Source organism: Protopterus annectens, chromosome 17.part0 (genome assembly GCF_019279795.1).
Source record: "Protopterus annectens isolate FY-2018-M chromosome 17.part0, PAN1.0, whole genome shotgun sequence".
NCBI classification, from domain to species: domain Eukaryota; kingdom Metazoa; phylum Chordata; order Ceratodontiformes; family Protopteridae; genus Protopterus; species Protopterus annectens.
The window spans coordinates 296022809-296037501 of NC_056751.1; the positions used below are offsets into that span (position 1 = coordinate 296022809).

At 38.2% G+C, this 14693-nt stretch overlaps 1 protein-coding gene across 4 annotated transcripts in view; it reads right to left on the reverse strand.

The window, feature by feature from the left end:
• IMMP1L (inner mitochondrial membrane peptidase subunit 1) overlaps positions 1–14693 on the reverse strand; it is an 836932-nt gene that overhangs the window by 775074 nt on the left and 47165 nt on the right. For 2 of the 4 annotated variants that reach the window (XM_044058965.1, XM_044058963.1), the window contains exon 2: positions 5117–5209. The exons of the other annotated variants lie outside the window; for them this stretch is intronic. The gene's annotated coding sequence lies outside the window, so the exon portion shown is untranslated. The remainder of the gene's footprint in view (positions 1–5116; positions 5210–14693) is intronic. 4 annotated transcript variants of the gene reach the window in all.

Here is a 14693-nt window from a genome sequence, read left to right on the forward strand (position 1 = left end):
CAAGCAAGTAGGTATCCCCTGCACACAAGTTAAAACATGTGAACCGAATATGGTACAGGTATACATTGGGACATACCAGATAACGTGCAGCTCACTATGACATACTGCAGCAGTACGTCCCAGCCCAGAAAAGGGTGTAACAGAAAAAACAAAACAAAACAAAAAAAAAAACAAATACACATCACATGCAGCACCACCACTACAATCTAACATTGAAAAATTACAGAGTGGCAGATCATATTTCTAAGATGATCTTGCAAATTATTTGCTAGTAGCAATCACAGGCCCAAACCTTAAATGGAATAAATGAGAAAAACATAAATATGTAAAATCAAGGGAACCACATGGGCGATTCATTTGTTTTTGAATTACTTTTTTAATATTTTTCAATATTCAATAATAACATTCAGTTATCAATAATTCACAATATGCGTTGGAAATAGCAAACATTCTTCCTCTCTTCCCTATCCAAGCTGTGTATAAAGAGAGACTTATCAAGCTTAAAGAATTCCTTGCTCATAATGCAAAACTAGCTAAAACAAACAGTTTGACCAAAATTTCAAAAGAAATTCTGAATCAGAAGCAATAAATTGATTAGTTACATAATAAAAAAAATACTCATGTAGTTGTCAGACTTGTCAATTAACACTATAATACTTTTAAGGATCCCCAAAAACAACATATCATAAGTACATGTTGAGCAGCTAAGTGCTCCGGATTATGCAGAATACTCCGCATTCGACCATAGGTGAACCCACTGTTCCGCACTGAACAGCTTTGGCTCTGCTACAGAGTTTTTGATTGGCTCATATTCTGCAATTACAGCCAAAAACCATTACAGTATACGAACCAATCACATAACTGTTCTTGAGGATGGGAGCCAATGAGAGCTCCCAAATATGTGACCATTGGAGTAGGAACAGTAGGCTATGCTACACACCTATAAACACTGATTTGCATGTGCTGTGGTTATAGGTCTAACTTAAGACGGCGCCGTGAATAATTTAAAGTCTAACACTGTTAAAGTTGCAACTTTGAGGTCAGGTAACGTCTGTATCTATATTACCCGATTGAACGTTTAGGTTAGCAAATACCTAAATGTTGAACTGGTAATATTGAAAAATTAAAACAGCGAATGGCTGATTTAACGTAGGCAATGAATTCCCTCAGCCGCAAAAAAAAAAAAAATTTAAACCAAAATGAATTGGGGGGGGCTTAGCCCCCCACACCCCACACACACCCTAACTAAATATACCATCTCCGAGATCACTCTACAGTGGGGAAAGGGGCAAAATTCGCATAACGGCCAAGGGAATTCTTTCCCTGCGTTAAATTGGCCGTTCGTGCGTTTCGTTTAGGTATTCAATAACTTTCAAAAACATTAATCATTATCTTCTTCTTTTGGCTTTAGGAACCCTAATGTCTAGAGTAGTGCGGAGATTAATACTGTTAAATAAAAGAGCATAGACATGCGTACAATTGATATCAGTGAGACTGCAATGATACAATATGCATCTACTGTTAATATTAATGAAAACAACACCCTTGAACTGTTTCAATCTAGTAGTAGTAGCCAGCACCAAGACTGGACAAAAACTGAAAATCTCCTCTGTGCTGATATTCATTGTTGTAAATAGGAGTTATCATCCAAACTGCAAGCATGAATAACTTAAAATAAATATTTTTATGGTTTTACAGCAGGACATTAACTCTTTAACACCCATCGTCTTGCTCAACTATTTGCCTTATACAGTTTTACAGCTCTTAGTCTTTTCCCTTCAAAAGTATTGGATCTGTACTTTTAAGAAGTGACAGATATGTACATGAATTACGACCGTATGGTATATTTTGACCTTCAGAAAACAAATACCGAAAGAAAAAAATATATGCCACCATCTATTTTTGTGTTAAAATAACTTGAATATATATTACTACAATATGGGCATTTGGTACCATAGTCTTTCAGTTCCTTTGAAACAGATTTCACCATCCTAAGTCTCCCATATACAACAAGTACAAGAAATTGTTTTAACACTTTTCAACCGGCTAGGATTTAGGCAGAATATGATTGTGGTGCTGCGGTAGCGTTGTCGCCTCACAGCAAGACGTTGTCCCATTCGATTCTCAGCTAGAGCGTCTTCTGTGTGGAGGCATGCGTGAATGGGCGTGCCTTCGTTGAAGGTTGTGCGTCAGGGCTGGTAACTCGGCACGTAAAAATACACTACCAAACATTAGCGGACCGGAGTTCCGCTGTGGTGACCCCTAACCGGGATAAGCCGAAAGGCACAACAAGAAGTCTTGCTCCTCCTAGATTTATATATATCTTTCCTCCTAGATTTAGTGATGTTCTTATTGATGTTGGGGCTTTTATGGACATATGCTTTAATAAATAACTGAATTAAGATGTATACACAGATTCATTATTACTATGAGGGATCTAACATGAAGGATATGATGTCCGAGACTCAAATTCCTGTCATTACCTTATTATTTAATTCCTCTGTGATTTGCCAGAAATCTACAAATTTTATGGGGAACAGACCAAAAATATGAGGCAAGAATTTACCACCAAAATATGAGGCAAGAATTTGGGCATTCTGCAAAATTCTGGGCAGTTGAGAGGTGTGTGTGTGTGTGTGTGTGTGTGTGTGTGTGTGTGTGTTTTCGCATGCATATTTTGGTTGAAGGGTCACTGCCATGGTCAAGGAATGCTTTTCACGCAGTGCAAAAATAGGGTGTTTCACATTTTGACTGTTTGTCACACATTGCTATGGTCTGTGTTCCACACTGGCCTCTTAGCTGGTTGAGACCTATGCATACATGATTAGTTGAAAATGTCATACGAAACAGTAATTCTATAGGTTTGTACATGATTAGTTGAAAATGTCATACGAAACAGTAATTCTATAGTTTTCATCCACCAGGGTCAAATGTGGGCATAATCTCAACAGCCATGTTGCCAAGATCCTAATAACCTAGAGTGAAATTTATTATTATATTCCCAGCCAAATCTCTTTGAAAATACATCAGCCTATGGAGTATTTTCTGTTATATAACTTTATTTCTGTACAAGTTAAAAAGCAATACTTCTACAAACGCTGTAAAGTCTCAAAATAAATACGGCTAGATAACTCCTTATTCAATTTCACCAGATTTCTTGGAGAAGTTCCAGAATTTAGAGGTATAAATTACCTAATAACTTCTTCCCATACATGCCATCAAGCTCTCCAGACTTTCTAAAAGGAAGCAATCTTCCTAATACTGCTCTTTGCTACATTTGAACACGACAAAATATAACTTATTACATTTTCTTTCAATTTACAAGTAAAAAGGCAAATCTAAGGAAAATAACTTTTTGATCCACTCTATTGCTTTTTCCCCATTTAACAGGAATAGGCAATCACAAGAACAAGGGTATCTGATGCTAAGTAAAATATATTTTGGAAATTAATTCTTTATATTTCTTTGTTAGCCTCTGGTCCTAATTAATGTAGATGATTACCATCAACCTGAAATTCTGAGCTGAAAAATGAAATTAAAGAGATTACATTATGTAGAGTCTTTGTCAGTATTCCATTTACAATAATTAATCCAAACTTGTAAAAAATAACAGTTTGGGGACAATTAATGCTAAAATCAAAATTAAAAGTAGGCATAATCATTCCTTCCTAGGGGATCCTTGGACATCCATGACTACCAAAAGACTTTAGACCATGGCTTCCTTATTTTAGTATACTACAATATACCTGAAGGCAGGAACATCTTGTATAAAGAAACACTAATAACAACAGATTTTATTTTTAAAAATTAATCCTACCTGCAAAGGAAAAGTTTAAATTATACCAAGAACGTATTTTTCTTGCTTTACTGTAAATGCTTTATTCTGTTTGAGAGGCTGCAATGAATGGTGTAGGAGCAAAAAAAAAATAAAAAAACAAACCCCAAAAACTTGAGAATCTCTACAAGTAAAAAATCAGTTTACTTTTGTTTTAATTAATGGTGAATCCGGTTATGTACTGCATTTCACTTAATTTGCAAAACAAATTCTGCAGGGACAAATATACTGACTTAACAATTGCTTACAATCATCTGCAGAAGCTATCAACTTTAAGTTAGTGCTTTATTATTACTGTATATGACTGAATTGAACACTGAATTTATGGCGAGATGAAAATGGGTTGTTGGACAGGGAACAACCTTGTCATATTCCACGTTTGACATTTTATGGCAGGCTAAGTATGGTCAAATAAAATTAAGTATGAAAGTACTGATTAAAAAACAAACATACTCCAGAAGATAAAAATAACTTTTATACAGAACAATAGATAGTTTTGGAGTATAAGCTGTTATAATTCACAATAATGGCGTACAAAATTTGAATAGCCAGTGACACTGACCTGCCAGAATCAAAAATATTACCATGATTTTGTAACTGGTATTCAGAAGTGAAACTGCTTGATAACTTGACATATCCTTATTTTTCTGCATTAACACTATACTGGTTAATGAGAACTAAATATCTACTGATTTAGGACATTTAATTAATAATCTATTACTCTAATGATATACAGACAAAGACAGGAAACAAAATGTTTATAAACTTTTATTGCTGTTTTGCAAGTCCTGATGTCTTACTATCTGGAAAAGAAAATAAATTACATCTTTAATAAAATCTGCTCTAAGGGTGCACTCAATAAAATCAAAAATCTTATCTGAATACTTGTGAACAATAGGAGTACTATTCTCCTAACCTGCTGTCTCTAATGAATTGTATATTCAACTATAACACTTCTCAAATTATATGAGAATCCCAGAAGAATTGGTTACATTATGTTCCATGTTTATATAATATATACAGCTTGAATTATATTTCCTAAACTTTTTCCTAAAAAAAGCTGTGAAGATCAGCGTTCACATACTTGCTCTCGTTTCCCCATCTCATGCACAGTATTAAATGATTAGACTATTTCAGAATGCAGCACTGCACACTCAACATTTACTTCTGAAATCTGTTCCATAAACTGTGTGCGAGATTGTCCATCATCTGTTACTGCCAGCAGTTCCAGTCAAGCTAATTTAGGGGAAGAACATTTTAAAATAAAGGCTTTATAATTACCTGAAATATTGTTAGAAAATAAATCCGTAGGCTGTTCCTATTCACAGGAATAGTTTCCCAACTTTCCCAAAGTCTTCCTCTCCTGTGTGATTTCTAGAATCAAAATTTTAAAGGGACTTGGTTAAACAGTATGTTCCTCTTCTTCTGTGAATCTAACAGAACTATTATGTATTCCTTTAAGGGAGAAAAATCTTACAATTAAAGCCAAATTAAATTCAAGTTTTGAAGGAATTTCCCTATTAGCCACAACAGTCTTACCCGAAGCAAGCAGGTCATTACTGGCCTCTCATAAGAGGTGGATAACTGAATATACACTATTCAATAAAGGATCTGAATTGTCCATCTTCTCTGGTACACCTACTACACACAAATTGAATCAACATGCTCTACATTCTAAATTCAAAGTTCCATCATGTAATTCCCAAAGTAAATTTGTAACAGTAATTTTATCAGACTGACATTATCTAACTAAGCTACCAGCAACTGTTTAGCTGTTGTTATTTCAGAGTTTAAACTAAAAAGAGAATGTACTACAGTACTTAAACTAATTTAGAAATTATAGCCCAGGCCTGTGGTAGTACCATAAGCACTTCTCTACAATGGCTACAGCCCTTCCTTAATCAACACATTACCACTCTTTTCAGAAAAAAAAAAAAAAAAAAAACGTAGGAAGTGAAGAAATAGTACCTTCTATTTGAAGTATCATGCCATCTTAAAATTCCGTTAGTTGAGATTCTTCTTTCTCTAAAGATGAAGTAATTTACTCAGTACTGTGGCACTGGAGTTCCTTCTGGCTAAAATTCTGTCCGAATTTCTTTAGAAAGTAAGAATTTGAAAACTTTTACTTTGGATATCATTTTTCTTTCTTCCTTGGTTACCAAGCTGAAATAATAAGGATACTGCACTCTCTGGATCAAAGTCTGCATTTTGCCAAGGCTTGTGGGTGCATGAAGGTAGCTCCACTAAAGCTGGAGTTTTGTTTTGCATAGCAACTCTTACCATGCATGCCACAGGGGCACAATTGTGGTACTGGCATCCAGTTACCATGGTGTGTCTTTTGTTTTGTATTCCAAGGGCACAGCACTTGTAGGATGCCACATACAGAAGCTGGGGCACAAAAAAGGCTGACTTGGCACTTATTTTATGGCTGATGAGGATGAAATGTACAGTTGCGTAAGGTCCACTTACTTGTAAGAGCAGATGTTCATTGAACGCACTGGTATATGGGTAGTAGTGCTCTACTACACTTCCTCTGGTAGTGACTCAAAATTTCAGGCTCCTCACCCTGTTTCTCTGTGGCTGTGATGGACCAATCAGCTGCCACAGCAGGACAGTACTTCACAAACAGCAGCCCTCATTTATTTTCTAGGGCCTAAAAGGAAGAGCAGATGGAAAACACAATATCTGCAAACACCTATTGTTCTAAACTAAAGCCAACCCATGCAAACAAACCAAAAGCTACTAAACAGAAACAGCAGTAACCACCAAAAATAAACTATATAAGTCCAACTAAATAGGGATGGTGAGGGGGTGCTGCCAGTAAGACAGTGTGCCCTATGAACTTCTATTGTTACAATTAAGTGCAACTTACTTAACTGTACTATGTTTATCAAACACACTGCCTTACTGGCATATAGACTCCCAATGCTTACCCAACCAGGGAGGAGGAGGAGGAGGAGAAGGAGAAGGAGAAGAAGGGTCTTGGTACCCCTTTAGAAAAGTCCTAATGAAGTCTGCTCTAGATTAAGAAAAGGCATCCAGTTTACAGTGCATTGTACAAATATGGATTGAGGACCAAATTGCTACCTCTAGAACACTTCCAGAGTCCACCCCTTTCCAAAATGCTAGTGAAGAAGAAAAAGGCCACACTGGAATGTGCCTTTACCTTGCCTGGATTTGCCTCACTACAGTAAGTGTAATAAAAAAAAAACAGTACCAGAGGACAACCAACCTGCAATAGTTTGCATAGAGACAGGTTGGCCTTTCAATGCCCCATAAAAGGAAATAAAAAGTCTTTTGGCCTTCCCAAAGGGCTTTGTCCTGTCAAGGTAGGATCTGAGCTGCTGAAGCACATCCAACATACAAAGTATAGGCAGTCTTTAATTCTAGGGTTCTAACAGACCCCAGGGATAAAAATATACTGGCTGAGATCAAATTCTTAAACTACTCACAGCATTAGGTGATAGATTAGTGCATATTACAACCCTGTACATGTGGAAATCAGAAAGGTTGTCCCACCATAATGGCTGCAGCTTAGAAACTAGCCTTGCACATGTCATAGCAATAAGTAAAACAGTTTTCCAGGTTAAGAATTTAAGATCAGCATGATTTACTAGTTCAAACAGTGGTAATGTTTTTAAACAAAACAGAGATCCCACAAAGGAGAAATTTGCTTGCAATTGGTTCTCACATGCAATACTTTCTTCATACAAAAACAGAATAATAATAACAGAAAGGGGGATCCATAGGCAGACATACAGAGTTGGCCACTAAATGCACCTTAACCAATGCACATACTAAGCAATCCTGAAGAAGCTCACACCAAAATTTCAATACCAGAGGGAAATTAACCGCAATGGACCCCCTGTTTCCATGTAGGCACCACCTAGAAAACCTCAGCAACTACAGATACACAAGATTTTCTAGTAGCAAGATTTCTGGCCTCCTTTAATACATGCTGCACATCCTCAAAATGCAAAAGGCATGTGTCTAAACAGAATCAACACTGAATCGTCCAAGCTGTCAGTTGAAGTTTCTCCAACCTGGGGTGCACCAGTTACTCCTAAGACTGGGTGAGCAGATCCAGACTGTGAGGAAGTCTGTGGCAATTGCCCTGTGCCAATACCATTAAGAGTGGCTAGGCCAAAAGGGAATCACCACAATGAACTTTGGCATTTCTCCCTGAACCTTCAGAACTACCTTGAAAATCAATGGAAAGGGTGGAATGCATACAAGAACATTCCTTTCAGGGGAAACAAGAATGTATCTTCCCTGCAAACATGTCTGCAATGATATCTGGAACCGCATGTCAAAAGCTCTTTAATTTGAAAAGATGGGAACTGATCTATCAGAGGTGTTCCTTACATCTGGACTAGTCCTGGAACACAAATGCCTTGAGTTTTCACTTGTACAGGTTTGCCAAGTACCTGCAAAGTATGTCTGCCACAATGAATTGCTCTGATAGGAAGGAAGATTCCTTAAGAGTCTGAGAATATGAGAAAGCCAGCTCCCCAGGCAGTATGTGCCAGCTAGCACAAAGCATAACACCTTATACTTGTAAGAACGCTGAGGTATCACGTAGCTGAGGTGAAGTCTGAAGCCACCAAAGAAGGACCTGGAGTCCAAAGGTGGTGAAGGATTTTCAAGTAGGGAACCGCTGCCAATAACTCCAGATATAGATATGCTTCTGTGCATCCTTGTGCCCCCAAGTGACTAGCACCTGCCTCCCCACTGACACTGCTCCCCAGCTGAAGTGAGAAAAATCTATCAGAACAGATGGTCTCCTCTCCATGCCCAGTGCAAAGTCTTAGAAAAAATACTTAAATGGCTTGTCTATTGCCAAAACACTCTAAAGAAAAAACACAGCACTGGCTTCAAGGATTCCGGGGAAAGAAAGTACTTAGTCTGACAGTTTTGGACATACAAAAGAATTTTCCTCATGAAAATATGAGAGCATGGTAACAATAGAATCAATGACACATTCTGTCCAAGAATTATTGTGGATTCTCTGCCAACATAACCTTCCTCCTGGAGAATCAAAAAAACAGTCTGGTAAGACATGATTTTGACTTTAGAAATAAAGGCCATTATTAAGGTGGGGTCGATTATGCAACCAAGAAAGATCAGCCTTTATGAAGGTGCCATACAAGACTTGCACTTTACCTAGGACAGGAAGGGAGAAACCTACTCTACTGATTCCAAGCACCTGGAAACCTCAGGATGACTAACGTGAATTCTCATATCTTCCAAGTACGGGAAAAAAGACAAATGGCCAGAGTCTGACAGTGAACCACAAAGCAGACAAGGCATTTGGTAAACATTTGTGGTGCTGCTGAAAGCCCACAGGGCAAACATAAATCAGACAGTGTGGACCAGACACCACAAATCTTAGAAAAAGGAAGGGACCAACACCAATAATCTTAGAAAAAGGAAAAGGCCAACACTGATTACTACAATAACTCTGATTTAGGGAGAAGGAAAAACATGGAGAAGGTGATTTCTCAATTTTTCCAAAGGAAGGACCAGTGAAAGTGCTCTGGTGACCAGCATTTGCCAGATAAAGGGAGGTAATAACAAAGTCAGGTCCAGAAGGTGAGAAGGTATCCCCTAGAACATAGGCAACTGAAGTTAACACTGCTACCTGAAACCCCTGTCATCAATGTTGAGCACCCATTTGTCAGGAACCAGTGATGGACAGGCCGCACTGTGATTTGTGCAACTAAAATTAGTACTAATAAGGGGTAAATTATGTTGCGGGGGCCATATCACAGTCAATCAAGTCATGGGACAAACTTCTAGTCAGATCAATAACAAATACCGGCTGCATGGTCAGCCCAGTATCCAAATGGACAAAACTCATTATTCCCCCTTAAAACAGCAAACCAAAGTCTATTTAGCTGGGATACAATTCTGAATACTGCACTAAGCAAAATGATAGCAATTTCAGTAATCCAGCACACAGCCCAAATAAATGTTCCAATGGATTCCAAACTAAAGAAATAAAGGCTTTAAACAGCCGCCCCCAAAAAATATATAAGGAATTAAGAATAAACTTAATAAAAATTCCTGTAAGTAATGTTCCATAAACAAAACGGTCCCAGAGGACTCCAAATTAAAGAAAAAAGCTAGAATTAGCCCTAAATTAATACAGGAATCAAAAAATAGTAGTAGACAAAAGGAATCAAGTATAAATTTATACAAATTCCTGTCAGAAATGGTTCAGAAACAAAATGGTGCCAAAATAATGACTTGTAATGAAAAAATGTTTAAAATGTCAGATAATCACACCCTTCACTTATATGATTGGAAATATGAAAAGCAGCAAGTTTATCTGACAAAATATTCAAAATAATGTTTTAAATCAATGAAAGTAACAGCCAAAATTTACTTACAATTATGGCAGCACAAGGCAATGACTGGGCTTCACTGAAATGGCTCCAGTACAGAAAGTCTGTCAAGTATTCTCTAAACATCATAAAACACTTGGAAAGGGTTATAAACCCTTGAACCACTAGCACTCATCTTAACATATACACTACAATTCTATACTGTGAACAGAAAATAAAGTACTGCAAAGCAGAACATTTTTTTAAGAAATGCTCACACAAGCAACATACAAATACTGACTGGAAATACAGAAGAAGGAATAAAATAACTCAAAAGGATTCTCATCTGAACTCAGGAAATCACAGCTGCCAGAAGGAGATAGTCTGATCCTTCTCTTCCAAGAAGAAAAAAAAAAACAAGGGCTGTTGACTGTGGCCGTAAAGGACTATCCTGCCCTGGCAGCCGATTTGTCCTTCACAGCTACAGACAAGCAGGATGAGGAGCCTGAAATTTTGTGACACTGCCAGAGGGAGGATAGTACTGCAGTACTACCCATATGCAAGTAAGGCAGTGTGCTTGTTGAACATCACAGATATCTGAATCACAGCCTGATGACAAGTGTCTGCCTCCATCTCGGGTGTGGATGCACCCTCAATGCAGCCAAATGTGTGGCATTATCCACACCAAAACATGTGGCTCTATGGCATCAGCTTTCGCCATCCCCAGTGTGGGAATGCCCTCAATGGTACCTACCACCAGATGATGATCCCTCTGCAGCTGCAGAGGTGGATTCATACATAGCACCTAACACAGGTATACCCTTCATTTTGCAGCCTTGCAGGGGTCTCCAATTCAGTCACATGTAATAGGTTGCCAGTAATATGAGGCAACACCTGGGATCAATCAACGGATGTACGACAATATCATCCAGACATACTTCTCTGTAACACAATGCAGCATGGACCTTATTGTAGAGTTGTGTGTCATCTATAAGGACATGGAGGCTAGAGACTCTATAATGATGGTCACCTGTGTTCTCTGGTGGCACTAAGAGTTTACAAGTCCATCTCCATGCAGAGGATTACCACTGCTCAGAGATGTACTTACTGGTAATGTTGTCCACAGTTTGTGAGGTCCATGTACACTCTCTTCCACTGCATCTGTATGCGTCGCATACTCCATCACCCCTAAGTGTGGCTGGCTAAGACACTCGCACCCTTCATCAGCATGACACCTCACTTGCAGACTTAATCCAGGTCAGAGTTCAGTAGTCACACAACATACATGTTATGGAGAATAGCAGCCCAAGTGCAGCAAGCCAGCATAGTGGATGCAAATCATAGTCGCATAGTGGTTCTCCAAATACACTGCAGAATTACATTATCTTATGACACAGAATGCAGTTCACTTCAGGATGCCAGCCTCAGCATAAGGCCAAGGTCACATGCTGACTCCCACACTCCCTCAAAGGAGGAAACCACATATTACACAGAACACCCACCACCTCAAGACCCCTGTCTCAGACTCCTGTGATATGCACCCTCCCAGTGTATGCAGACAGACATGTAACTGTGTTCCTAGCCACCCTTGCACTTGATGCCTATTATAACCCACTTCACATTATCTCCTGTGTGATAAATGTAAGAAAGTCTGATCCATGTTGTTGCTCAACCATGCAGTGACCACCCTATCAGGATATTTATACAGTATGCATCACGTTCAGATCTGTGAACACTGCACCTTCACAGTCTGCTTGTCAGTGCACATAAAGTATGTTCTAGACACTGCTGCTTTTCCTGCACTTCTGTGCACTGCACCTGTTACTACCTGGAATGTGGATGCATGGCTGTTGGTTGCTTCTTTTATTCAACATTCTCAGATGATGGTATCAATGTGCTTTCCCTGATGGCCATGCATGTATGAGCTCCAACTTTACACCAGTATTTTGGGATTGCTTGCCTACCTATTATTTACTTATTTATTTCATTTGTTTATCAGGAAAGGCTGACCGAGCAAACAAGCTCCTTTTCAGTGGTGGCCCAGGTAGGAAAGTTCCATGAGAAACAATAACATTAATACATACATATATAACATACAGAAGACTTGGGTAACATATAGCAGCATTACATACAAAGTGGCAAATAAAGCAGATAATTATGAAATAAGTATATTCTGCAGCAACACAGTCAATACTAGGTGCAGTTAAATAGTACATTAAGTCAGACAGAATTATATATATTTTCTCATGAAAAGAGTAGAAGACAGAAAAATGAGAGAGAAGAGAAAATCACTGTCACCTCACATGTAGTCCTAATCCAGGTCAAAGTCCTGTAGTCACCCAACACCCCTGTTATGGAGACTAGCAGTACTACTGCAACAAAACCAGCAAAGTGGATGCAGACCATGGTCACATAGTAGTTCCCCCAAATACACTGCAGATAGGAGATGTAGTTTAGGAATAATTTATTCTGGGGAACAGCAGACGCATAGCCAGGAGTCAACCAGGAACAGGTTTAATTTGTCTTTGAAGATACACATGTTGTTGAGGAGTAAGAGTTGACTGGATGAGAAACCGAGTTCCAGGAATTTGAAATACAATTGGAATAAACAGCATTTCTTGCTTTGTTGTGTGCTTTATGAAGTGAGAGGAGATGTTTGTCAGTAGAGTAGAGAGTTCTATTCGTGGAGTGGAGTTGTAGTACACTGCTTAGAATGGGCCATTTTTCAAGGTGAAAGATAAACTTGTGTGCAAAATGAAGCTGAGAGTAGGCGAGGTACCTCAAGACAATTTGGGTGCCTAAGGTCAATGCAGTCATGTGTGCAGTATGGCTTGCTGGAAACAAATTTGTATATTTTATTATAGCATTGCTCTAGTTTAGTTGTCAGGGTGGACTGGAGGTTGGTTTAAATAGGAGTGTGGGGAACAGGTAGGTGGATGCTAGTGTCATGCGTTTCTTTCAGTAAGATACTGCTTGGCTCTATATCTATATATATATATATATATATATATATATATATATATATATATATATATATATATATATAGCAGACCCAACTTCTGATGTGTTTTTTTTTATTGTTTGTTGGATGTGGAGGTTGAAGGTCATGGTGTTCTCTACTATAACCCCTAGTAATTCAGCAATGGAAGCTATCTAAATACTTGTGTTATTTGCAGAGATGATTTGAAAACTACTATTCCGTTTGCTGTGAGACTTAGGAGAGAAAAGAAGTTATGTCTTTTTTAGGTTTACTATTGCGTCTGATTTTGCTAGTTAGTTTTCTATGGAAAAGAATGAATCTTGTGTGAACTGCTGGAGAAGAATGGGATAACAGATATGAGTTACATCATCGGAGTAATGGACTAGTTTTGCATGTTTTGAAGCAGTGTATAAAATTACTGATAAATATTATTAAGCCTTTGGGAATACCAGCATAGACTGGTAAAATGGAAGGGATGCTAGACTGCCATTTAACAGCTTAGGATCCAGTGGGTAGGTAGCTGAAGAAACAGGACAGATTGGAGTAGAACAGATCAAGGGAAGCTAGCTGATGGAGCTGTTTATTAGGAGAGAGTATCAAAAGCTTTAGATAGGTCAAAGAAAAGTGGAGATACAATATTTCCTGTATTGTGGCTATGATTAATGCTTTTATATTGTGGCTATGATTAATGCTTTTAGATAAGTCTATTAGTGCAGCAATGGTACTTTGGTATGAAGCTGTGATGAGTATAGTTGCAGAGGTTATTGGTAAAGAATGTGGTTGAGGAGTTGGGAACGGATTCAATTTCTAAGATTTTAGAACTGTTACACAGCATATAACATGTTACAAATATGCTATAGTCAGTGTTGGATGTAATACAAATGCCTTCTTGACATGTCAAGGCATAGGAAGCCAGTCTACAACATGCCAAAAAATGCCCTCTGATGTTGTGTTTGTGCATCCACAGTGTTATAAGGCAGCTTGGGCACATTCTATATGGGTGCCATAAGCCAGGTCTTCAGTAGGTATTAAGCATTTTTTGCAAATGAGTATGCAGATGTGACAGTTTATTACATATGGACACACTACAGACAGCTAGTTGCACAATTTAAATTTACTCACAAAGCCTGCAATTTCATTGTTTGGAGATACAGCAGAGACATAACACACATGTCAATCATGTGAAACTGTCTGGTGTTGACCAGACATGCTGGTTATGATTTCATGAGCATCACAATATCTGGAACTTCATGTAATGGCTGATCTTCCTGTTCTCCAACTGTTGCGACTATGGGACAGGTAGGGCATTTATTGTTGAATGCGAGTATGTGATCTACAGCATGCAATATCTCAGTGAAGAGGCTGGTGTCATAGAAAGTACAATACGGTGTTGAGCTCTCTTATGACACATTATAAAACCACTTATCTCCACAAGAAAAAAGTATTACACTGAGGAGCTTTTTGAATTTTCTAAATGTAAAGGCCTGTGAAATAATGCATGTCCAGTTCATCTCTGAAGTGTCCTTCTGGCTACTGTGAAAAGAGCTATAAC